Source organism: Hippopotamus amphibius, chromosome 4, assembly GCF_030028045.1.
Source record: "Hippopotamus amphibius kiboko isolate mHipAmp2 chromosome 4, mHipAmp2.hap2, whole genome shotgun sequence".
Lineage (NCBI taxonomy): Eukaryota > Metazoa > Chordata > Mammalia > Artiodactyla > Hippopotamidae > Hippopotamus > Hippopotamus amphibius.
Genome location: NC_080189.1, coordinates 125,516,981 through 125,541,625, shown reverse-complemented (window position 1 = coordinate 125,541,625; position 24,645 = coordinate 125,516,981). Strand labels below are relative to the sequence as shown.

General features: G+C 34.7%; 1 protein-coding gene across 1 annotated transcript in view; it reads right to left on the bottom strand.

Annotated features, from left to right (window-relative positions):
* GPR158 (G protein-coupled receptor 158) overlaps positions 1-24,645 on the bottom strand; it is a 315,313-nt gene that overhangs the window by 183,232 nt on the left and 107,436 nt on the right. The gene's annotated exons all lie outside the window — the stretch shown is intronic.

Here is a 24,645-nt window from a genome sequence, read left to right as displayed (position 1 = left end):
CTAATATAGGGCACTACCCTCATGACCTCATCTAAACCTAATTACCTCCTAAAGGCCCTATCTACAAATACCACATTGAGTTAGGTCTTCAACATACGAACTTTGTAGGGGACACAAACATTCAGCCCATAATATGCCTTATTTGTACAAGAATATACAAGAGAAGACTGATAATGTTGGCAGAGATTGGCAAAGAAGCAAAAGTACCATTTTAAAGGATGATAGCTGGAAATTTTCCAAAAAATATTAAGTTCACATTCCAGATGCACTACAAACCCTAAGTTGGATTAATACAAGGAAAATAACACCTAGACAGATCAAATGCAAAGACAATCTTTAAAGCTGGCTTCATATATAACTAAAATATGTTATATATAATCTGAATACATTCAATATTATATATGTAATTATATATTTATTATTATATTATTTTAAAAAGTGACAATGACTTGGCTAATAAAAGTGCAAAAGAAAATAACTGCTGATCTAGAGTTTATATACAAGTAAAATACCCTTTAAAATTAAAAAGTGGAATAAAGATACTTTCAGAAAACCAAAATATGAAATAATTTTTCAGCCGCAAACCAATACTACATAAAATACTAAGGAGTGTTTATTAGACAGAAAGAAAATAATCTCAAGTGAAAGACTGAAGATGCAGAAACGAATCAAAAGCCATGGAAAGGGTAGAATCTGGGCTCATGTAAATTAATATTTACTAATTAAATCACTGATATAATTATGTATGTATGTATTATTAGGGACATCCCGAAAAGAAGCCTAAGAGAATAGAATGTAAGATACAAAGTTGATAGCAGTGATGAGAAATGACAGAAAGGACAGAAGAGGGAAAACTACTAGAAGTAATTTAAAAAGTTCAGATCCCAGACACAAAAGAACTCTTATACATCAATAAGAAAAAAATAAACACTCCAATTTAAAATAAGCAAAAGTTTGAACAGAGTGTCACAATGGTTAATAAATATATAAACTTCATTAACCATCAGAAAAAAGCAAATTTAAGATAACCAATACATACCTACCAAAATGACTAAAACTTTAGCAACTGACAATTTAAGTGTCAGTGAGGATATGGAATCAGTACAAGAGAACCGTCACATACCGCTGACGGACACATAAATTAATACAATCTCTTCGTAGATGAATTTGGCATTATCTACTAAATTTGAATGTAATACATCCTATCAATAGTATCTAGCTATTTCAATCCTAAGGATATATGCGACTGAAAGATATGCAAACGCTCTAACAGACAAGCAAAAATAGCTGCATTGTTTGAAATAACCCCAAACTGTTAAGAAGCCAAATGTTCACCTAAAGTAGAATGGAGAAATACAGCATATTTATCTAATATTATTATTTATATAATAGAATACTATACAATAAAGAAAATAAACCAATGCTATATACAACAACATGGATGAATTTCTCAATCTCTCAAACGGTGTTGAACAAAATAAGCTATATATGCTGCATTATTCTATTTACATAATGTTTAAGACAGGAAAGTGTAATATGCAGTGTTAGAAATCAGGAACTTTGTTAGTTTGGGGGCACAATGGGGAGGAGGTGATGGGCAGGGGCACAAGCAGGCCTTCTGGAGTACCGGTGATGTTTCTTCTTTTGACCGGAGTGGTACATACACAGGTGTGTTCCCTTGGTGATGATTCACTGTGCTGTATACTTATGGCTCTGTACTGTTAAGAGATGTTTTTTATTTCAATAAAAATTATAGAATTAACGTTATGCCACACTTCTGTCTCCCACCCCCAAGTCTTTTATTTCCCTTTTCTTTCACCTATCATATAAATTCTATTTTTCATTATTCTGATTTATTTGAAAGAATCGTAACATTTTATCCATTCCGTTTTTGCTGACAGAGAAGGAATCTAAGTACTGATATTGAAGGAGGAAACTTCTGGAAGTTAAAAGTAAGTATATAAAAAATTATGTAAAACTCAGAATGTGTTTGGATGCACTCAGTTCTTGGCTGCTTCTCAAATATTTAGAATCTGAATGTACATTTGCATTTCCCCAGTGAAATTTTAGAGGGTTTTTCAATAGTAATTAGCAAATCAGCTAAAGAATAAAGGGTACAGGGCTAAAGCAAAAGCCAGGAACTATACTGCCTATTAAATGTAAATCAAAACTAAATGTTATATTCTCAAATGGCACTGAGTTTTTCTTTTATTATGGAGAAAAATAAAATATTATTTATCACTCACGAAGAAAATCATTTTAATTGGTATAATTGCTATCACTTAGCTGAAAAACATGCAAGATTTTTTAAACAATGTATCTAATTCTAGAAAAAAATTCAAGATGCATAAATGTCCTTAGTTCATCACTGAACCACACGAAAAGTTTTTTAAAAAATAGGACAGGGACTTCCTAGGTGGCGCAGTGGGTAAGAATCCACCTGCCAATGCAGGGGACATGGGTTCGAGCCCTGCCTCAGGAAGATACCACATGCTGCAGAGCAACTAAGCCTGTGCACCACAACTATTGAGCCCGTGCTCTAGAGCCCATGAGCCACAACTATTGAGCCCATGTGCTGCAACTACTGAAGCCCACGCACCTGGAGCCCATGCTCTGCAACAGGAGAGGCCACCGCAATGAGAAGCCCATGCACCACAAGAAAGAATAGCCCCCACTCGCCACAACTAGAGAAAGCCCGTGTGCAGCAACAAAGACCCAACATAGCCAATAAAATAAATAAATAAATAAATTTATAAAAAGAAAATAGGACAAATTTTAAGTAAATATTTGACATTAAAAAATGTTTCCAAGTACTTTAGGAATATACATTTTTATATAAACAGTAAAAATACGGGTTATAAACTTTCTTTACTTTATCACCAAAACAGGCCCCTCTAAATAATCTCTACAGTATAAGATTCAAAGTCCTGCACACACTCTTTCAAGTCAGAGAAATTTTAGTATGATTTGCCTTACCTGAGACTCTAAACCTAATCTGACCAACAAAAAACCCTGGATGGAAATATAAATTAGCTCTGTAATTTTAGCATTCTTGACATCTATGAGTGGGAATGTCAACTAAAATTGACATGTACCCTAGACTTTAGGAAGACAGACTTTTTTTGTAAACAAAAGGAAAATTTTTCCAATAGAACATAAAGTTCAGAAAAGAAACATATTCAAGAACACTGAGGAGTTCACAAGGAATAATGAGCATTACTAAGTTTAAAAATTGTAAAGTACCCTCACTTCCTTTTTGAGGATGTCTGCAACGGCCAATAGGGATATATACATACAGGGCATATATATGGATTCACCAAAGTTATTTCCCATTTTATTTGAAGTTTCTAAAACTCATGGAGAAATGGATAAAAGATTTGAAGATATTACTGAATAATCATAAAAATGGGCTCTGATTAATACAGGAAAATTTGCAGTAGTGAATTCCAAGGCCTCTGCTCTTGGCATTCGCTTCTTTAATGTGTTTAATGATAGTTTGAATGAAGCACTGAGTGGATGATATTAAAGAATCAGTGGTCAAGAACACAGACTGTGCAGTGAGATACACTTTAGTTCAAGTCCCAGATTAACTACTTAATAGCAACAGAAACTTGCATTGGAACACTGGGCAAATTATTCAGTCTTCTGAAATCCTATCTTCCTTATCTATAAAGTAACACTTCTCACATCATAGACTTATTTTATTTTACAAACGCTTGTATGGTATTTATTGTACGCTAGTCATTATTTTTAAAGCAGTTTACATATATTAATTCATTTAATCCTCATAGCTACCCAGTGAGCTAGATCTGATTGATTATCAGCATCCCAATTTGACAGATGAGGGGACCGAGGTAGAGAGGTTAAGTAACTTGTCTCAGGTCACACATCTAACAAGTGACAGCATGGAGTTTATATGAGGTAAACAGAATGCCCAGTCATACTTATTAAATGTTAGCACTCAACACAATCATCATCACTGGAATGACACTGAATATACAAGATGATAAAAGCAGAAACTGAAAGGACAATAGGTTAATTAGAACAAAATGAAATTTAATATAAAAATATAGGGTCCTATGACTGAATTCACAAAAATCAGCCATGTAAGTTGCCAAATTATGATGACTGCCCCGCAAATACTAAAACAATCCTTGACTGAATTAACTGCAATAAAGTAATATAGAATAAAAAATCATTCACAGATAGATTACTAATTTCAATATTTAGAACCTCAGTTTAAAGAGATGATAGTCGAATTGAAGCGACCTAAAAAGGAATGATAACCTTCCTCCAAAAAAACCTATGATTCAACTATCTGTGGTATACTAGAAGCACACTTTAGATTCAAACCAAATAGGTTGAAAGCAAAAGGACAGAAAAAAATATATAACATGAAATCAGTAAGAAAAGAGAACTGGTGTCGATGTATTAATGTCAAATACCATACAATTTTAAAACAAAAGTTGGTACTAGAGACAAAGAAGGACAAAATTTTTAAGGATAAAAAGGTCAATCTATCAAGAAGATACAACAATTGTCAAAGTGTATGCACCTAAAAACAGAGCCCTAAAATACATGAAACAAAAACTGACAAAATTGAAGGAAGAAATAGAAAATTCAACAGTATCAGGACACTTCAATACCCTACTTTCAATAAAGAATAGAACAACTATGTAGAAAATCAACAGGAAAGTAAAGGACTTGAACCACATATAAATCAACCAGATTTAACAGACATCTATCTAGAAAACACTCAATCCAACAATAGCAGAATATACATTCTTTTCAAGTAGACGTGGAACCATATGTTAGACCAAAAACAAGTTTCAATAAATTTAAAAGGATTTATATTATACAAAATATGTTCTCTGACCAAAATGGAATGAAATAATCAATGACATAAGAAAATTTGGAAATTCACAAATACGTGGAAATAAACAACACAGTTAACCAATGAGTCAAAGAAAGTATCACAGATACTACGAAATGAATAAAAATGAAAACACAGCACACCAAAATAAGTGGATATACCTAGAGCAGTGTGTTAAAGGAAAATTTATAGCTGCAAATGTCCATGTTAAACATGAAGATTTCAAGTTAACCTAGACTTCTAACTTAAGAAACTAGAAAAGGAGAGGAAATTAAATGTAAAACAGAAGGGATGAAATAAATATCAGACTGGAAATAAATAAGACAAAATTGTTTTAAATTTTAAAAATCAACAAAACTAAAAAGTTGGTTCTTTGAAAAGATCAATAAAGTTGACAAATCATTAGCTAGACTGACCAAGACAAAGAAAAAAGAAGACAACCTAGACAAGCTGATCCCAAAATCCATAGGTAAATGCAAGGGACTCAGAATAGCCAAAACAATTTTGAAAAAGGAAGAACAAAGCTGGAAGACCCACACTACCTGATTTCAAACTTACTACAAAGCTAAAGTAATCAAGATAGTGTGGTACTGACATGTAGACAGACATACAGATCAGTGAAATAGAACTGAAGAGTCAAAAAGTAAAGCATTACATTTATGGTCAACTGATTTTTTTTATTGGGGTGCCAGTACAGTTCACTGGGGGAAAGAATGGTCTTTTCAATAAATGGTGCTGTGATAACTGGATATTTACATGCAAAAGAATGAAGTTATATTCCTACCTCACACCATATACAAAAAGTAACCCCCAATGAATCAAAGACCTAAATGTAATAGCTAAAACTATAAAAATCTTAAAGAAAATATAGAGGTAAATCTTCATGACCTTGGATATGGAAATCTAACTTTAGATATGACACTAAAAGGATGAAAAACAAAGAAAAAAACAAATTGGACACTTCATCAAAAATAAAAATTTTGTGCTTCCAAAAATACCATCAATAAAGTCAAAAAACAATCCAAAGAATGGTATAAAATATCTGAAAATCATGTATCAGATAAGGGAATTGTATCTAGTATATATAAGAACTGTAATAACTCATCAATAAAAGAACATAAAAGAAAAGTTTGGGGGTTCCTCAACGAATTAAAAATAGAATTAGCATATGATTCAGCAATTCCAATCTTAGGTATATACCCAAGAGAACTGAAAACATATATTCACACAAAAACTTGTACTCAAATATTCATAGCAGCATTTTTCATAATCACCCAAAAGTAAAAATAAGCCAAATGTCCACCATCTGATGAATGGATAAATAAAATGGGATATATCTATGCAGTGGAATACTATTAATCCATAAAAAGTAATGAAATACCGATACTTGCTACAACATAGACGGCTTCTAAATCAATGAAGCCAAACACAAAAGGCCACATATTGTATGACTCCATTTACATGAAATATACGGAAAAAGCAAATCCATAGAGACAGAAAGTAGATTAGCCATTCCAAAGGGTAGGGAGAAGGGGGAATGATGTGTGACTGCTAGCTAATGGGTATGACCTTTCCATTTGGAGTGACAAAAATGCTCCAGAATTAGAGAGTAGTGATGGTTTTACAACTCTGTGAATATACTAAAAACCACTGGATTGTACATTTTAAGAAAATAAACAAACTTAAAAGAAAAAAAAATAATGACAATAAGTTAAATTTGGAGAAACCAGAAATATTTAGGCCAGAGAAAAGTAAAGACTCAAGGAAGGCATGAACACTACCTAAAACACCTTTAGAATAAGACAGAGCTATCGATATTAGTATCCATATCGTGCAGATATATTAATATATTTTCTAATTATCTCTAACAGTGTTACGTAAATGAGCTAACGACGGCTCCTGGATATTGTTCCTATGTTACATTCTTCACAGCAGGCTCAACCATTAGCTCAAAGCCCAGCAGGGCCAAACTCAAATTGTTATACATCCAATCACTTTAAATACTGCTCCAATAAGCATATTTTTAGCCATTTAGAGCCTACCTGCTTTGCACACTCTGCAAAACTTCATTCCAACACCTGCTAGCCATAGTTAAGACACACCCAGGCCCTATAAAAGATCCCAAGGCCCTGCTGCCCTTTAGAACTCTTGGACCCCATCTTGTAACTGAGCAGCACAGCATCAGCTGGACAATAAGGCCTCTCTTGATTTCCCTACTCTCCCAGGAGTTCTCTTGACTTCTTCCCCTTTTGAAAGGGACCCTGCCCTGCTGACTCTGGAATGTCTGCCACGTGGGACTTCCCCTTTCATGCAACCAATCCACCCAAATAAAGCCATTCTGTGTTCTTGCCGCCTCATGGTCATGTTTTTTTCTTTGATCTGTCCTCAAATCTTTCAACTCACCACAAAGGGGTTATTTACTTCATTTGATTGAAACCATATTTTGGCTCAATATAAACGAAAATCTAATAGTAAAAGATGGTCTAATACAAATATGTGTTAAGTTCTCTGTCTCTTACAAATATTCACACTTTGAAGGGCAAGCACTTATCAAAGACTCTGAAAAAGAAACAGAAACTAGATAAATGGTTTGGACTAAAAGACTGTTGATATAGCCTCAACCTAATTTTCAAAATGTAGAAAATAATCCATGACCAAAATATTTTACCAGTTTGGATTGGTTATTTCCTTAGTATATCCAAATAATTCAATTTAACTGCAGTCAACAATTTGTTTTCCTGTTGGGAAATGAGGAAGATCTAACATCTGAAAAATGACAACAATTTCTTGATTTTTATTTCAGAAATAATGTATAATTGACCACTTTTTATTGTGAGTTGCTATAGACAATGCTAAACTTCATGAAGAAAATGTATTGGTGATTTCTAACAATATGTTAACACAAAATTGGTACTGTAGTTCCAGTTTTAACAGGTAAGAACTACATTTGGTAAAAGTATTGTGAACCTATTAAGTAAACAAATGATCAGCCACAAATGTGAGTTAATTACATCAATTTTTTTGTATATAAGAAAATTTGTATTTAGGTTTAGGAACAGGAAGCAAAGACGGTCATGATTAACACTATTTAATAAAATAATTAAGTCCTCACTATATATTTTAACATGAGGATAACAAGATGAATAAAACAGTTATTTACATGAAAACATATACCTAGTTTCCTACACAGAGCCTGTCACCATGGTAACTGAAGCAAGATATTCAAGGATTTCACAAAGCACTTCATTATTGAATTAAAAATCTTTGTTGTAGACCTGAAAAGATTTACTCGACATTGGTAAATCACCACTTTAACACTTCTGAGCCTTCCTGCAGAAGAAAATTCTGTGATTCAGTAGTGAGAGGAAGATTCTCTTTCAATCCCACAATGAGATAGAGCAAGTGTAAATGTGCCCAGGGAGGCAGACATTCAAAGCTCTGAATTTGATTTCATTTTTAGGCTATGGTCCCAACTTTTATTATAAAAAATCAGTAATAGAAACCTTCAGTGATTTAAAACAGAAAACTTGGCCTCAGTTTTGTGCTAGATTCAACAGCTCTAATTAGGCTACATCCACCTTAGAAAAATGAGCTGTAGGAAATAAGCATTATAAAGCACTTTTAAGTAGCAAGTGTTACCAAAGTGTTAAATAAAAAGCTTAAGTACTACAAAAATTAACTGTTAAATAAAAAATTGGATTTTCTTGAAGAACAAAGTAATCAACAGCAGAAATCTACTTCCCCTAAATTGTAGATAGTTGTAGTCATTACTGCTCTTGCAGAATTTTAATAAGGTTAACTGAAGATGTAATAGGTATTATCACAGCAATACTGTAATAGGACAGAAAGAAATACAAGCAAAGCTGCACAGTATTAGTTTAGAAATGACAACCCCAGATTTCATTCTAGCACTGTATATGTCATCTGGTTTATATTTTTATCTATTTCTTTGAGCATATATTTAATTCTCTTATATGCTTACAATGGCCATCTTCAATACTAAGAAACTTCAGAAACAATCAGGAAGGTAATATTCAAAGTAGCCAGTCAATGCACATTCTGCTTCCTTAGATAACTAAAATGGGTCAGAAACATCAGATACCAATAAAAAAATTCGATGGCTTGTAACACACTGTGAAATTATCTTATTAGTCAGCTTTATCCTTTTAGAATGAAAGAGATCTCTAGAACCTGTGCCTTTAATCTGGGACAAGCATCTCTAATGGCGGGAAGGATTATAAGGATGTATAATTGGAGAGTTTGATATTCACGTAGGCTCTGATGGTTGGAAAGGCAGAAGCAACCAATCAGCAAAGCCATATTTGCCTTTTATTCTTAATACTATACATTATTAAAATTATAATAACATAAACATATAGAAAAGCTTATACATTTTTTTAAAAGGTTCTAGAAATTGAGATACCACATTAAAGCAAAAATGAATGCCAAGAAATGTCGTAAAATTTTGCATGAATTTCTTTCTCTGCTTAATTCTAATTGCTACTTCAAAAATTCATTTCTATCAGACCCAATTCAAGGACTGCCCTACACAGTTAGAGGACACTGCTGAGCTCACTGTGAAGCTGGCAGGGTTAGTTTTTCATTAACTAAACTGATGGCCTTAACCTTATCACTATGAGTTTCACTGAACTGATAACCAAAATATTTAATGACAGTGTGACATGGATACCAAACAACCAGAACAAAACGCTGACCACAGTACTAGAGGATAGTCCTGGAAGGCCCCTGCAGATGCAGAGGTCTTCTTTTAGTTGGGGATGTCCAGGTATTTCAGACCAAGGGGCCAGGACTGGGATAGGGGTGAAGTAGGTATTTGAGTGATTCTCAGACGTGGCTATTTACCCACTATTAAAAACAACAACAACAAAAGCAAGAAAACAAAAAAGCTATGGTTATGGCTGCTTTGCTATATCAGAACAGGATGTCAGCCTAAACAGAAGCAAGTCCCCATCTGATTCAAAGGAAAAATGGAAATTCAAATACAAGGAGATCCTTGTCCTTTTATTATCTGACACTATTTGGCCCAATTCTGGAAGCCTGAACCCACTCCAACCCTCTTCCCCCAATCTTCATAATCCTGTGTCGTCTAACTTTGAGGTTTTACCATTTGTCCCAGGACAGCCATTGCCCCGCCACCCCCACCCCAGCTCTCCACGACTGTTTAACATGAAAATAAGGTTGTTTACTTGCTACCACTGCCACCCACAGCCTTCTGCTGAGGCCTCCACACAGATTTTCCCTCACTCTGTCTCAGCTGGAAACTTCTTAAAGGGGTCACATTTTAATTTCAAATGTTAGATACCCTACTTGCAACAAAGAAAAAAACGTTTTAAATAGAACGCCAAGAATACCTTCTCTTCACAGGCACATCTCGCACTGAGGAGAGATTTAGAGTGAGAGCTCAGGTACGATGCCAGCTTCCTCTGTAAGGAAACACCTGTTCAGGCTCATAGACTCTTCTGTGAAAGAGTCCCCATCTCACCTGGGGATAACTGACTATTTTCTCTTAGCATTTTGATGGTATTTCTATTATAAGTCTTAAAATACTCATTTTAAATTATTCACCTACAGTCTTCTGGACTGGGAGTACCTAACAACCAAATATTTGTTGTGTGAATTAGTGAATGAACAAATGAATGAATGAATGAAACTGAAGTCCAGGATGAGCACATGTATATAAAAACATATATTCTTGTTTTGTACAGGAGGACAACGAAAGTCAGGCAGACGAGTCCCAGCAAAGGTAAAGGAAAGGACACTTTTCTAGGAACCATATCACTTGCTCTCCCACACATACCTCCATACTAATATTTTGCTGTCCAATGCCTTAGCATTGCTAAAATGAATGATAATACCTGATACCTCATCAGGGCTTTCTGGGATACAATTAGTTATTTGGGCTATCTCTGCCTTGGTTTCCCTGTCTGTAAAATAAGAAAATCTTCTATTATCTTATATAGCTGAAATACAAACTATGGTGAAAAACCAATATGAGTCAGCAAATTTTAATTTTCACAAGAGAAATTTAGCTAATATGAATAACCTCAAAGAAGAAACAAAAAAACCCAAGCAGACTTACATCATCATTAGTATATTTGCATTATTAATGGGCATAAATTATGAGGATTATGAAAATAGAGCTGATATCTCTCCATGCTTGATCGACAAATCTTTTACTTCCTTTGTAATATTTTAATCTGACTTATGTTTAAATTTTTTATTTATAAAAATACAAATGGCTACATTTCAGGCTACATTCCATACTAGAAATATGGATATTTTCCAGACAAATCACATGGGTACTCCTGTTGCCTGATTTCACAAGAGATCAAAGTACTACAAAGATATCTTTAACTTTTGTTCTATGACAGAAGTCAGAAGTCTTGTCAAGAGCCTTGCCACACAGTAAGATGGGCAAGAGAAAGACCTTCATCAGAGAGAGGCTTAGTAGAACTCCCACTAGCCAGCCAGCAGGAGGGTCCTTTTTGTCTCTGTCTGAAGAATATTGCCTGATGGGATCGCTAACAGGTAGGTTAGATGTTCTGCTCTGGCAATACAGGACAGATGGAGTCTATCTTTAGTTACCTGTCAAATGGACGCCGGTTTCCATCTCAAGACAAGGTCAAGTATTAGCAAATGGCATTCATTTCAGAGAAAGCAGCGGCATTACTTGAATACAATAACTATGCATAAAACTAGCATTCCTATGCTTAATCGTGGAATAAAATGCTTCATGTTTAGACACTTAATTTTTTAATATAAAGCTTTTGGAATGTTTTATCCATGAATGAATCAAACCATGAAGCAGGTGGGATCTGAGATTCTCCAACCTATTTTTTTTTTTAAATCAAGGTAATTAATTCTTTAATTGATCTCCAGCCCCAAACAAAATAACACCAAAAAATACCACCAGTGAATTCTCCACATCTCTATATTTTGAAATCTATTTTGAATTTAATGCTGCACAATATAAAGACTGTTTCCAGCTGGTTGAATCTTTAAAGCACTGTATCTTGATGAATGTACCTTCTGAGAAGACTGCCAAGCACAAAGCAATAATAGAAACTCAGATACCAATGAAAACAAAGGTGACCCAGTAGCTTCAGATTAGTGAGGGGGTCTGAGTTATCTATTACTAATTATCTTTGATATGCATAATGGTCTTAAGTAAAATACCTAATTTAATAGCTCCTCCCTCTTTGTGAAATGATGAAATTTTTTTTTCTCTTTCTTGGAAATGTCCTCGTAGTTTTCAATGATTCAGAATCCATAATGTATGTGTATCTCCTAGCAAGAGATACATAATCACCTGCTAGGAGTCACATAAGTTTTACAAAAAATGATTATCAAAAAATGGTCCATGGAACACCTCCCCCAGAATTGTCAGGAGTGCTTGTCAAGCTTTCTGAGACCCACTTAGATCTATTAATTCAAAATATTCTGTGAACCAAGTCCAGGAATCTGAACTATTCCAAAGCACCTTAGGTGATCTTTATGCATTCTAAAGTTTAGAAACTATTGAACAAGATTTTGATAAATTAAGGATGACTTATAAAAATCCCAAATCTAGGATTTGATGATGAAACTAGACATAGAGCCATACACTAAATGTCATGTGGTGTGAAATTAGTAATGTTATCTGTGTAAGCAGAATAACTAACTTATGCTAGTATTGATTAGATTCAGGCAATTTAATGCCTTCATGAGAATATATAGATAGTAACAGATAAAGTCAAAAAAGGTCTTCTATATTCAATTTTAAGTGGTTTAAGCAAAATTAAATGAATCAGGAACCTTACCAGGTTTTAGCCATCTGCTTACTCTCTTCCTCCTCCAATTAAGTCAAAATTTAGAAGCAGGAGCCATGATTTCCTTTACCTCTTAAAATGCCTGAATATCAAATTTCAGAAATTCCAGGTATTTAGTGATTGCTTAAAGAGGCAAACAATGTTCATTTCTAATACCTGAGCAGATTATAAGGGGCTACTGAGGCATCCTAAACTTACCTCCATATGATCCAGACCTAAATCTCACTCTCTTAGGAAAGAGGAAGTTTGCTAGTCATCTGAACAATTCCCATTTAGCTGAAACAGACTTTCACTGATGCTTTACTTGACTTGAGTATTTTATTTATCAAGCAGAAGACCTAAGAAGACGCAATTCTTTCCTTGGGTGAAGAAAGCTAGAGACTCATCCCATGGGGCTGAGGCTGGCAACAGAAACTCCTCTTCACTAAGAGGCATTGTGCTTCTGTGACAGCATTAATGCCAATAAGTATGCAATATCATGAGCCCTGTGGCACATAATATGAGTTATTTGGAAAAATGAAAGAACTTAGACCTCATTCTTACACTACAATTTATACACAACAAATCCTGGGAGGAAAAGGGGTACTAATCTCCGTTCCTATACAACCATCAGCAGAAAAGGACAGATTTCAGAGACAGAATAATTGAAATAATGGAAAGGATTACATTTTTTTCTCAAGGAATATATATCAAAATTTAAATAGTGATTCTCAGGATTCAGGTGCTTTTTATTTTCTTTGTTGCAATTATCTGTGCCTTCCAAAATTTTACAACAAAGCTAAATTACTTACTTAAAAAAACAGTTATAAAAAATAAAACTTGAAAAGATAGTCTACATCTCTGTGAGTTATTAAAGAAAAATAATATCACAAGTATTAGGATCCAGAGAAGGCAAGAGACTACAGAGCTGAAGAAACAACAATAAGAAACAAGAGAGGCTAATAGCAAACAGGGAGGGTCATTGCTGGCATCTAGACTTTTCAATGCTCACTTTGGTATTTATAGGGCCAGAGACAGGATATATACCTCAAGGCTTAACAATGAAAATGCAGTGGAAGAAATAAGAACTGTAAAAGTAATTTAGCACACTATTTTAGAGGGCTATTACCCAAGAAATAAAATAAATTATACTCAGACATGTATGCTAGATATTAGCAATTTTCATGAAGACATGGAGGTACCATATATTTTTATCATCAAAGATGCTAGGAGATTGTTTCCATGTCCTGGCTATTGTAAATAGTGCTGCAATAAACATTATGGTACATGTTTCTTTTGGGATTATGGTTTTCTTTGGGTATATGCCCAGTAATGGGATTACTGGATCATATGGTAGTTCTATTTGTAGTTTTTTAAGGAACCTCCAAATTGTTTTCCATAGTGGCTGTACCAACTTACATTCCCACCAACAGTGCAGGAGAGTTCCCTTTTCTCCATACCCTCTCCAACAAGCTAGCACATGGAAGCAACCTAAATGCCCATCAACAAATGGATAAAGAAGATGTGGCATATATATACAATGGAATATTACTCAGCTATAAAAAGGGATGAGATGGAGCTATATGTAATGAGGTGGATAGAACTACAGTCTGTCATACAGAGTGAAGTAAGTCAGAAAGAGAAAGACAAATATTGTATGCTAACTCACATATACGGAATCTAAAAATGGTACTGATGAACTCAGTGACAAGAACAAGGACGCAGGTGCAGAGAATGGACTGGAGAACTCGAGGTTTGGCAGGGGGTGAAGGGGAAGCTGAGACGAAGCGAGAGAGTAGCACAGACATATATATACTACCAACTGTAAAATAGATAGTGGGAAGTTGTTGTATAACAAAGGGAGTCCAACTCGAGGATGGAAGATGCCTTAGAGGACTGGGGTGGGGAGGGTGGGGGGGACTTGAGGGGGGGAGTCAAGGAAGGGAGGGAATACGGGGATATGTGTATAAAAACGCATGATTGAACCTGGTGTACCCCCAAAAAAATAATAAAAAAAAAAGAAAGAAAGAAAAGCTCGTAGGAGAAAAAAAAAAAAAAAAAAAAGATGCTAGGAGAGAAAACAAGAGCAACTAAGTTCCAGGAACTCTGTCAATACAATCACAGCTGGTTATGGAGAGAAAAGTGGAGGCATCTAAGGGGGGTGCGGTCAGAAAGTGGGTCCCTCATATGTTTAGATTTTCATTTGTTTGTATTTTTTTCAGAATATATACTAAAGATGGACTGAACTTCAGATAAACGCTGGAAAAGACTGGCGCAGAGCCTTTTAAAACATACTGTGGAAGTCCCACTTCTAGCCATTAAATTATAACTTGTTTCAAATTAACCCTCTTGCTTGGGCTAACTCTAAGGCCTATATAAAAGAGAACAAACAAACAAAAATCCTGTTTGAAGGAAAGTAACCAAAACAACCAGGACTTGAGGGGCCAAGATCCTGATAAAAGAAACTCCACTGAGGTGAATGCTCTAATCATTACATTTTTTTCCTTTCAAGACATTGCAAATCTGTATAGAGTTCAAACAAAATGCATAACCTAGAGGCTACATTGATCTTACTAACCTAGGGTGACAAAAACTGGAGTTCCATGCTAATGGGGTAGGCAGAACTTGAGGGACTAAGACCCAAGAGCAGAAGAACTAAAAAAAAGTAAGCTAAATTTCTGTAGTCACTTTCCCCAAAAGCATTTCTGATTTCTAAGCTGCACACATGTGAAGCAAAATCAATCTAGCAATATATAAAATGACAATTTATTAGAAAACATTGGGTTTATTCCAGAAATACAAGATCAGTTTAATATTAAAAGTCATTCAATAGTGTTCAACGTGTTAACAGAATATAGGATAAAACTTACATCATCATTCCAGTAGTGCACCAAATCCAGGAAAGTATTTGATACAATTCAACTCCTTTTTGAAAAAAAGCTTAGCAAATAAGGAGAAGGAAACTTCCTTAATATGATAGATTTATCTATAAAAAACCTTCAGCAGGGGGCTTCCCTGGTGGCACAGTGGTTGAGAATCCTGCCAATGCAGGGGACACGGGTTCGATCCCTGGGCCAGGAAGATCCCACATGCCGCAGAGCAACTAAGCCCGTGCGCCACAACTACTGAACCTGCACTCTAGAGCCTGAGTCACAACTACTGAGCCTCCGTGTTGCAACTACTGAAGCCCACATGCCTAGAGCCTGTGCTCTGCAACGGGAAGCCACCACAATGAGAAACCTGCGCACCACAACGAAGAGTACCCCCCGTTCACCACAAATAGAGAAAGCCCATATACAGTAACACAGACCCAACACAGCCAAAAATTAAAAATAAATAGATAATAAAATTTAAAAAAAAAACCTTCGCAAATGTCATATTTAATGATGAAATACTGAAGGCTTTCTCACTGAAATAGGAACAGAAATGTCTGCTATCTTTGTATGACTACTTTTATTCACTATTGTACTTGAATTCCTAACCAGTGCAGTGAGGAAGAAAAACAAATTGAAGGGGTGAGAATCAGAAAGGAAGAAAAAAACATATTATTCAGAGATCACAAAACTGTGTACATAGGGGAACTGTAAAAGATTGAGGCACTCAACCTCATTAGTTATCAGGAAAATGATAATTAAAATGAAAATTAACACTACGAGGCAGCACCATACAACATCAAATAGGCTAAAATTAAAATTTACAATGTAATATGTTGGCAAGCATGTGGAACAAATTTTACATTCATGTAAAATGGCTGGTAGAACTATATATTGATATAATCACTGCAGAAAACTCTCTGACAATACCTACTAGAGGGATATGTGCTACCCTATGACCCAGCAATCCCACCCCTAATTATATTCGACACATGCAATAGAAATGTATGGATATACACACAACGAAAAACATGTAAGAGAATGTTCATAGCTTCATCATTCATAGTAGCCAAAAATCCAGCATCTGTCATAACAGAATTGATAGACTGTGGTATATTCATACAACAGGATACTAAGTAGAAACTAAAATAAGCTGCTATTGCTATGCATAACATAAGTAAGTCTCATTCCAAATTGTTAAGCAAAAGAAGTCAGGGTTCATATTATATGACTCAAATATACAACACTCAAAAACAGAAAAATTTTTCTGTTTAGAAAAGTGGTTACCCTGGGATGATGGGACAATGCTGACCTGGGGGAATACAGAGAAGACTTCTGGGAAGCTAGTAATGTCCTGTATCTTGATCCAGGTGGTGGTCTACACAGTTGTGTTCACTTTAAAAGAACTGCTAAAACGGATGATTGAACCTGGTGTACCCCCCCAAAAAATAAATAAATAAAATAAATAAATAAATAAATAAAAATAAAAAATAAAAGAACTGCTAAAAACTTAATAAAAATTGAGTGTCAAGAAAAATACTGAGTGTCAACTGAGATTTACACAGTTCACTGTACATATAGCATATATATAGTAAAAGAATTTTTAAAGTTAAAAAGTAAGTTTTCAAAGTTATAAAATTTAACATAAATTTTTTAAGTTAAAAAATATTGCCAAGTATTGCTATGATAACACTATAGGAAGTGGTTCTACTTCTACTTAAGATGTCAAATGCTGCTATATTTTCAGAAAATATTCTGTATAAGAATTTAAGCATCTACAGAATCTCATATAGTTATAAATTACTTACATTTTCCATTTACATAATTTTAACATGCCATTACCAGAAAACAAAAATATACGATGAGTAATATTATTTAGGATGCTTTTAGCTAATGTTATTTAGGATGCTTTTATTATTTAGGATGCTTTTATCTGTATCAGAAAACCCTGACTCAACTAAATGACACCAATAGGGAATTTATTATCTTACAAAAGAACTCAAGTGGTTGATGGTTCCAATGTTGGTTAATTCAATACTTTAACATCATCTTCAAGGACCCAAGTTTAGCTTCATCTTACTGCTTTGCCAACATCACGTATCAATTTTGTTTTGAAGCTTATGACCTCATGATCACAGGATGGCTACAATTCTAAGCATCAGAGGGCCCAGAAGCAGGAAAGGAGCGCTTTCCCATTTTAGAGCAAATAAAACATTTCTCAGAATCCCTGCAGCAGACTTTCCCTCCCTTTCATTTGTTACAGCTTTATAACACACTCTAGCTTCAATCAATTACTGGCAAGGGGAGTAGGAGGGTGCACCAAATTGAATGAGATCTATGAGGATCTAACTCTGAGTCACTGAGAGAGAAGCCAATACCTGAATAGAATCAGAAGTCTGTTAACAAGGAAGAGGAAGAGGGGGTGGGGCATGGTTGTTGGGGAGGCAACCAAAATTATCTACTATAAGAGCCAACTGAATCACAATTAAGGAAGCACAAAATAAATGATTCTTTGGTATCATTCGAAATGTTTGTGATGCTATTAATTTTAAAATGTTCTCTCTGGTTCTATTATTTATGTATTGTTTTGTCTTACAAGACAAATTATACAGAATTATACAGAATTCAAACATAAAAACTCAAGTAGAGATTGGCTTATCCACATTTTGTATCTTATTTTTATGAGACAGGTAAACACGATAAATATGATTCATTTTTAAAAATACTTGCCCATTCAAGTATTTGAGTAAATACAAATACAGCTCCAACATCCATCTCTTTTACAATAACAGTACTATGACAACAATCAATCTTCACATTTAATATCAATAACAATGACAGCTAATTTTTAACAGGTGCTTACTGTGTGCTCACTATGTTCAGCACTTACATGTAAGGAACTCATTATATCTTCATAACAAATCTCTTAGGTACCACTGTTATCTCCCTTTTTACAAACAATGGAACAGAATCACGGAAAAGTTCTTTAAATTTCTCAAGGTCACATGACTAGTAAATGGTGGAGTCATTTAGCCATATTTGTGATTGGCAATTTTAAAATATTAAGAAGGCACCCAATATAATAAATTAATTCCTGATACATATCAATTTTTTTTGTTCTTGTTTTTGTTTTTTTTAACAATACAATGACTTAGTCTCAGAGATGCAAACTTGATACAACCAAACTATTGGGTTATCAATAGACTATAAACAAAATAACATGGTTCTAGATGTTTCAAGAGAAGAACAGAAGAGATCATTAGAATAGCCCTTCTTCAGACTCTGCAACTCCCCAGACAGCAAGAGAAGTAATTATCTAGAGAAAAGGTCTTAGTTACTGGACAAAACACCACAACAAGGTTAAACTCCTGTGTTTAGAAAAATTCCACAGGACCATAAAGCAATATCAGTGGAACATTTTATATAACATGTATGCTAGGAAATATTCTACTTACCATGTTGAGATATTTTAGGTCAGATTCATGAATAAAATGTAAAAGTAAAGTTATTTATAAAAACAATATTCCATCATTTATAACATCAACAAAAGGAACTGTTATTGCCTCACCTCACAACACTAGAAACTTCTATTCTTATGCAAAAAGCTATTAGTGAGTAATGAAATATTAATAGCAAGAATGTAGTTGCTTCTTTGGCATCTAACCAAGTTTAAGCCATTAGTAAATTGTGTATTTATGCCAAAAAAATCCAAGTATAGCACTCATTTGCTCTCTCTGTTCAGTACTAACACAAAAGTGTGCGTTGGATTATTCTAGAAACAACACATGCAAAAATCTGTAGACTGCACTTAAAGCCAAATAAGTAAATTATCTGTAATACTTGAACAAATCTCCCAGCATCCTAGAGATCTGTACAATATTCCCTCTAAAAATAACATGAAGAAAAATTATTTTAAAAACAAGAGATTTCCATTGATGTTTCTATGTGGGCAGCTCTTCACCATGAGACAGATCCTTTCCTCCTGGCCTTTCCTTCACTTCACACCAATTCCTGCTCATTCCCTGACTTGCACATCTGGAATGAAGATACACATGACAGGATTTTAACTTTAAAAAAAAAAAAAAGTTTAGGATGGAAAAGTCAAATACTGTACATAAAAAGCAGTGAGTCAAAAATGTCATTTCATATTTCTGTTGTATTTTCCTTTTCGCATGTACTATCACATTTTATTCTCACAAAAACTTTATGCAGTAGTAAAGGAGGTAATATTTATACCACTTTATAAGGAGAACTGGTCACATAGAAGCTGAATGTCTGAGGTGACCCAGCTCTTCAGAAACAACCATAACTGGAACCCAGGCCTGACTCAAGGCTCAGGTTCTTCCCACTCAGACCTTGCTTCCTTCAGATACTGTGCTTTCTGGCTCTGGTTGCAGAGAATGAAAGAGGTTGCACTGCTTATCCAAAACTGAAACTGACCTGTCATAGACAGGAGCTTTTGCACTTCCTGCTGCCAATTCTATCGTCAGATGCATTGAAGCGTCTCGATGACAGGAGACTGAGCAAAGCAGAAGAGGATGTGTTTCCAGTAGCAGAAAACTGATCATTATAGATGTGGGGTAAATGGTAATAACAGAATAAGCTGACAATGAATTCAACTTTAGGTTCTTACCCTAATACTTCTTTCAAATTCGACTCATAATATACTCCCTGTTTAAATTCATAAAAATGTTTAACTAGACATATAGTGACTAGTTTAATACCTAAACTTTGTAGGTATTATTATTATTATTATTTGCCAAAATTGAAATAAATCTACTGTCACTTCTAGTTGTCATTTTATACAAGTTGCCTACTGTCCTTTCATTTTAGCTTTTTATAGATAAAACACTCCCTCTGATTTCTAGTAGGAAACCACTCTCTTCAAATGTTTTTATAAATGGAACTAATGCATTTCCTCCATGGGAATCATATTATATTTGAACTATAATGTATAGGTTTAAAAAATAAATCAACACCTGAGCAACACAGGGAGAAGTACAGGGAGTACAGGGAGGAGGCTGTCTATACTTGGCTCAGAACATGTGACACTAAAACCAAATGATGTCAAATAAGAAGTTCTGCCCATTTGCTTTCTGTCAGAGTTCCAGGAAATTGCCTTACAATTAGATGGTTGGTACTACCTTCTCTTAGCAAAAAAGAACCACCACCATGTCCTTTGAGAGTAACATATTTTGATAGGTAACTTCTGCTTATATGCTTAGTTAATATGTCTTTGGCCTCTTTTTGTTTTAGAGGGAATTTAGAAACTAGTCAATAACTATTCTTTACTTTTTGAAGGAATATCCATTCTCAGTTACTTATTTCCCTCCTCCATTGTTTCACATCCAATCACTTAATAACAGTGAGACAGGTATTTTACTACAGCACTCACATCTTACATTGAGGATGAGTTCTATAGTCGCCTGCAGTCAAATACTGTATAATTAAAACTAAGAAAATCCCTTTGATCTGCCTTAAAATACAGTATATAGATATGTATATACAACTTTGCATGGTAATTCTTCCACACATTAAACTTGAGAACTACTGAGACACCTGAAAAAATGAACCTAGAGAAAGACGATATGCAGAAATGTGGGCATTCAAACCATTCTGCATTTAAGACAACTGCTAAATCCCTAGCTAATAGGCAAAGGTACAATTTCTAATGTGTTCCCGTTTGCCTGCACTATTTACTCATTAAAAAATAAAATCAACTGAATGCCAACAATTTTTTGCCTATAAAATGAGACTGGACAAGAGATGTCTAAGTACAATTTCAGCTCTAATGTTCTATGAATTCTCATTAGATCTCATTCCAAGGAAACCAACATCAGAGGATGTAAATTATGAAAAAGTGCTGTAGTTCTACCTTAAGAAACACTGTCAATTTCACCAATTTTACCATTTTCTATCTTTTTTATATCTTCACCAAAATTTGTTTTTGCCAAATGAGTTTCATGACACAATTCAGCCAGCTAACAATGGCAGTGGTTCCCAAACATGTCAGCAGATCAGAATCACTGGATAGCTGTTTCCCTCTCCAGATCTACTGGATTAGAATCTCCAGAGATGAGATCCCCCAAAAGCACCCCAGGTGATTCTGATAAAGGCAGTCTATGAATCTCTAAGTTTAAAACCACAGAACTATATGTACATATTCTAACCTTGGATGCCACATGTTAACAAAGGACATTTTGGGGGGAATTTCTTAGTGGTCCAGTGGTTAAGGATTTGGTGTTTTCACTACCAATGGCCTGGGTTCAGTCCCTGGTTGGGGAAATAAGATCCCACAAGCTGTATGACATTGGCAAAAAAAAAAAAATAATAATAATAATACTTTTTCCTTTTTTATAATTTTTTAGATTCCACTTTTTGTTTTTATATTACTTTGTTTTAACCTCTATTATTAGAGAGTATTTCAAACATACACCAAGTAAAGAGTAAACTGCTATGTAACTTTCAATAATTATCAATTCATTGCCAGTCTTTTTTCTATACTGCCACTCACACATATTATTTTGAACCAAATCCCATAGAGAGCAAAGGATCTTTTCTGAACCTTGATAAAATGGGTTTTTCTCAAAATAACATCACAATCTAACACTGTGGCGAACACAGCCTGCGTGACCCAAATCTCTAACCTGGAGTGCAGAGCCTGGATGAAACAGGCCAGAAATACTAACAAAAGCTATAGACAGTGTGGCAACTTGTTCAGAGTCATTGCTTTTAACCTTTCTAAAGGTTCATGTTATTCCCTATACATTTTAATGTGCTATCACACCTCTTAGAGTACTGTTTAAGTCAGTCTGTTTTTCTGCTGTAGGTTCATAGACAGAATTCTCTCGTTCATCTTCCCCTCTAATTATGATAAAGCTTAGATAGATCCAAACCAGTAGGTCACACCAAAACAACACTAGTTGGTAGAAAAATATAACATTTGTCTAACTAACTTCATTACAACAAATAAGTCAGCAAAGAAAAAAATTACTGAAAATACAGCTAAATGTGTCATACTACATCCTAAGAAAAGATGGTCTTCCTTTCTCTCTTCCGTGGCAGATCTGAAAGCAGTAGAGAGAAGGTACTGTTTTAAAAATAAAAACAGACATTTATTATTATATTACTATTTATCATAATCTGGGCAATCAATATAGGACCAAACATAGTATGTGATAATCTAGGGTCCTTCCAGTATGGTGGATTGCTGCATTCCATTCTACTCTGCTTGATTATCTTTGGTAATTAAAAGAATGGTGTTTTTCCGAAAGATAGGTTAAGACCTTAACCATTCAGACGTCAATTAGTCAAACTGAAACAACTTGGCACTGAGTCAACTTGGTTTCATCTATGAAGGAAAGAGGATATCAGAATGTAAAACTCAACCCCAACAGCATACACCATTAACTGCTTCCTAAACATTCCCAGGATCTAATTTCTAAGCATCATCTTACCAGAGATATAGTAAGATCAACCTCACTAGACTAAAAATCCTATATGGTATCCCTAGGGTAGGCTAGTGTTCTTTGATTTTGGTCTGTCTGCGTTATACAGCTACTTATTAAACTGTCCAAGCAGCAGAAAGAAACACTGAGATGCCTCGCCAAACTTGAGTTCCCTTATGCTAAGTTTCAGTATACGTGGCTTTGCTTCTGTGCTTTTTCAGCAACCATAAAAATTCTAGTTTTAATAAATGTGAGTCATTACTATAGGGGACAACTATAAAAAGAGAGGAAGTGCTTGGAATAGAAATGCAAAGTAAAAGAATAGCTCAGCTAGAAGAGAAAGGTTTTAAAAAGTTAAAGGGAATAAACAAAGATGTTAGACAATCCTACACCTGTTAGAAAAGAATGGGCTGGATAATGCATGTAAGAGGTAACAGCCTGTCCTTTGGGGCTGTACCTTATGAGAGACACAGTAGGATCCAGAAGCTGGATTAACGAGTCCAAATCACAAAGTCTGAAAACCACCGAATATCTGTACAGCAGGCTGAGTAATGGAAATAGAACACATCTTAGCATCCACATTATTTATAGCAAAGCAAAACTAACACCTAAGCATCTCAATCAAAGTACCACGCAGAATGATCCTAACTCTTCCAGTGAGCTAGGGATGGCAAATGGAAAGTAACCATGTATGGAATTATTATTAAATTAAGATGAATGAAACATCATTTACATTTTTCTTTAGTATGCTACATTAATTGTCTCATTTCTGAAAAGAAGTAATTATAATAGCTTGTATTGGTTTACGAGACATGCTGGCTTCTAAGTCATTAAAGATTATATAATGCTATCAATATGTTCTTCAGATTTTCCAGAGGAAAATATTCCAACGAACAAACATTAGGTAACAAATATGTACAAAGTGGAATATATATTTAATAAGGTACTATTATTGATATTTCCCAACAATTTCCTACTAAAATAAAGTTTACCAACAGGCCCTGATCTTTCTGAATCTGAGACCTCCATTGTAACCACAGTTCCAAACACTGCCATAAGTAGGCTCTAGAATAAAAAATTGTGAAGACTCGGTATCTAACACCTGTCTGCATGTATTTCTCTTCCATTATTATCAAGACAAGAATTAGTTCCTTCTCATTCAAGAACATTTCAAATAAACTAACTCTGAGACCCAATGCACTAAACAAATTACAGGGACAAATTAATGACACATACATTTCAGCATCACCTGCAGGACAAACTATTAACACTGTCATTTTAAAAATTTTCATCTTCAGAAAATTCTGAAAATGCATTCGGAATTTCAGTCTCTTTTCTTCATCGTTTTCTTTTATTCTCTTCTAACTTTTTTGTAGTTTTGTCAACTTTTCAGTTTCCAGTTAAGCCCAACAGTTAAAAAAGAAGTACACAGGTAATTAACTCCTCAGCCAATAGTAAGTTATAAAAGCCAGTGTGGCAAGTTACATTTGGTTAGTGCGTCACTGCTCCTACCTTCCACGTCTAAGAATCATAAATTCCAAAACCCCTTCAGAATGCAAGTCTAGCACAGATGGAAGGAGTCTTATCTCTTGGGAACTGAGAAGGTGAAGTCATTCCAAAGTGAAAGAGAACAAAGCCAGTCC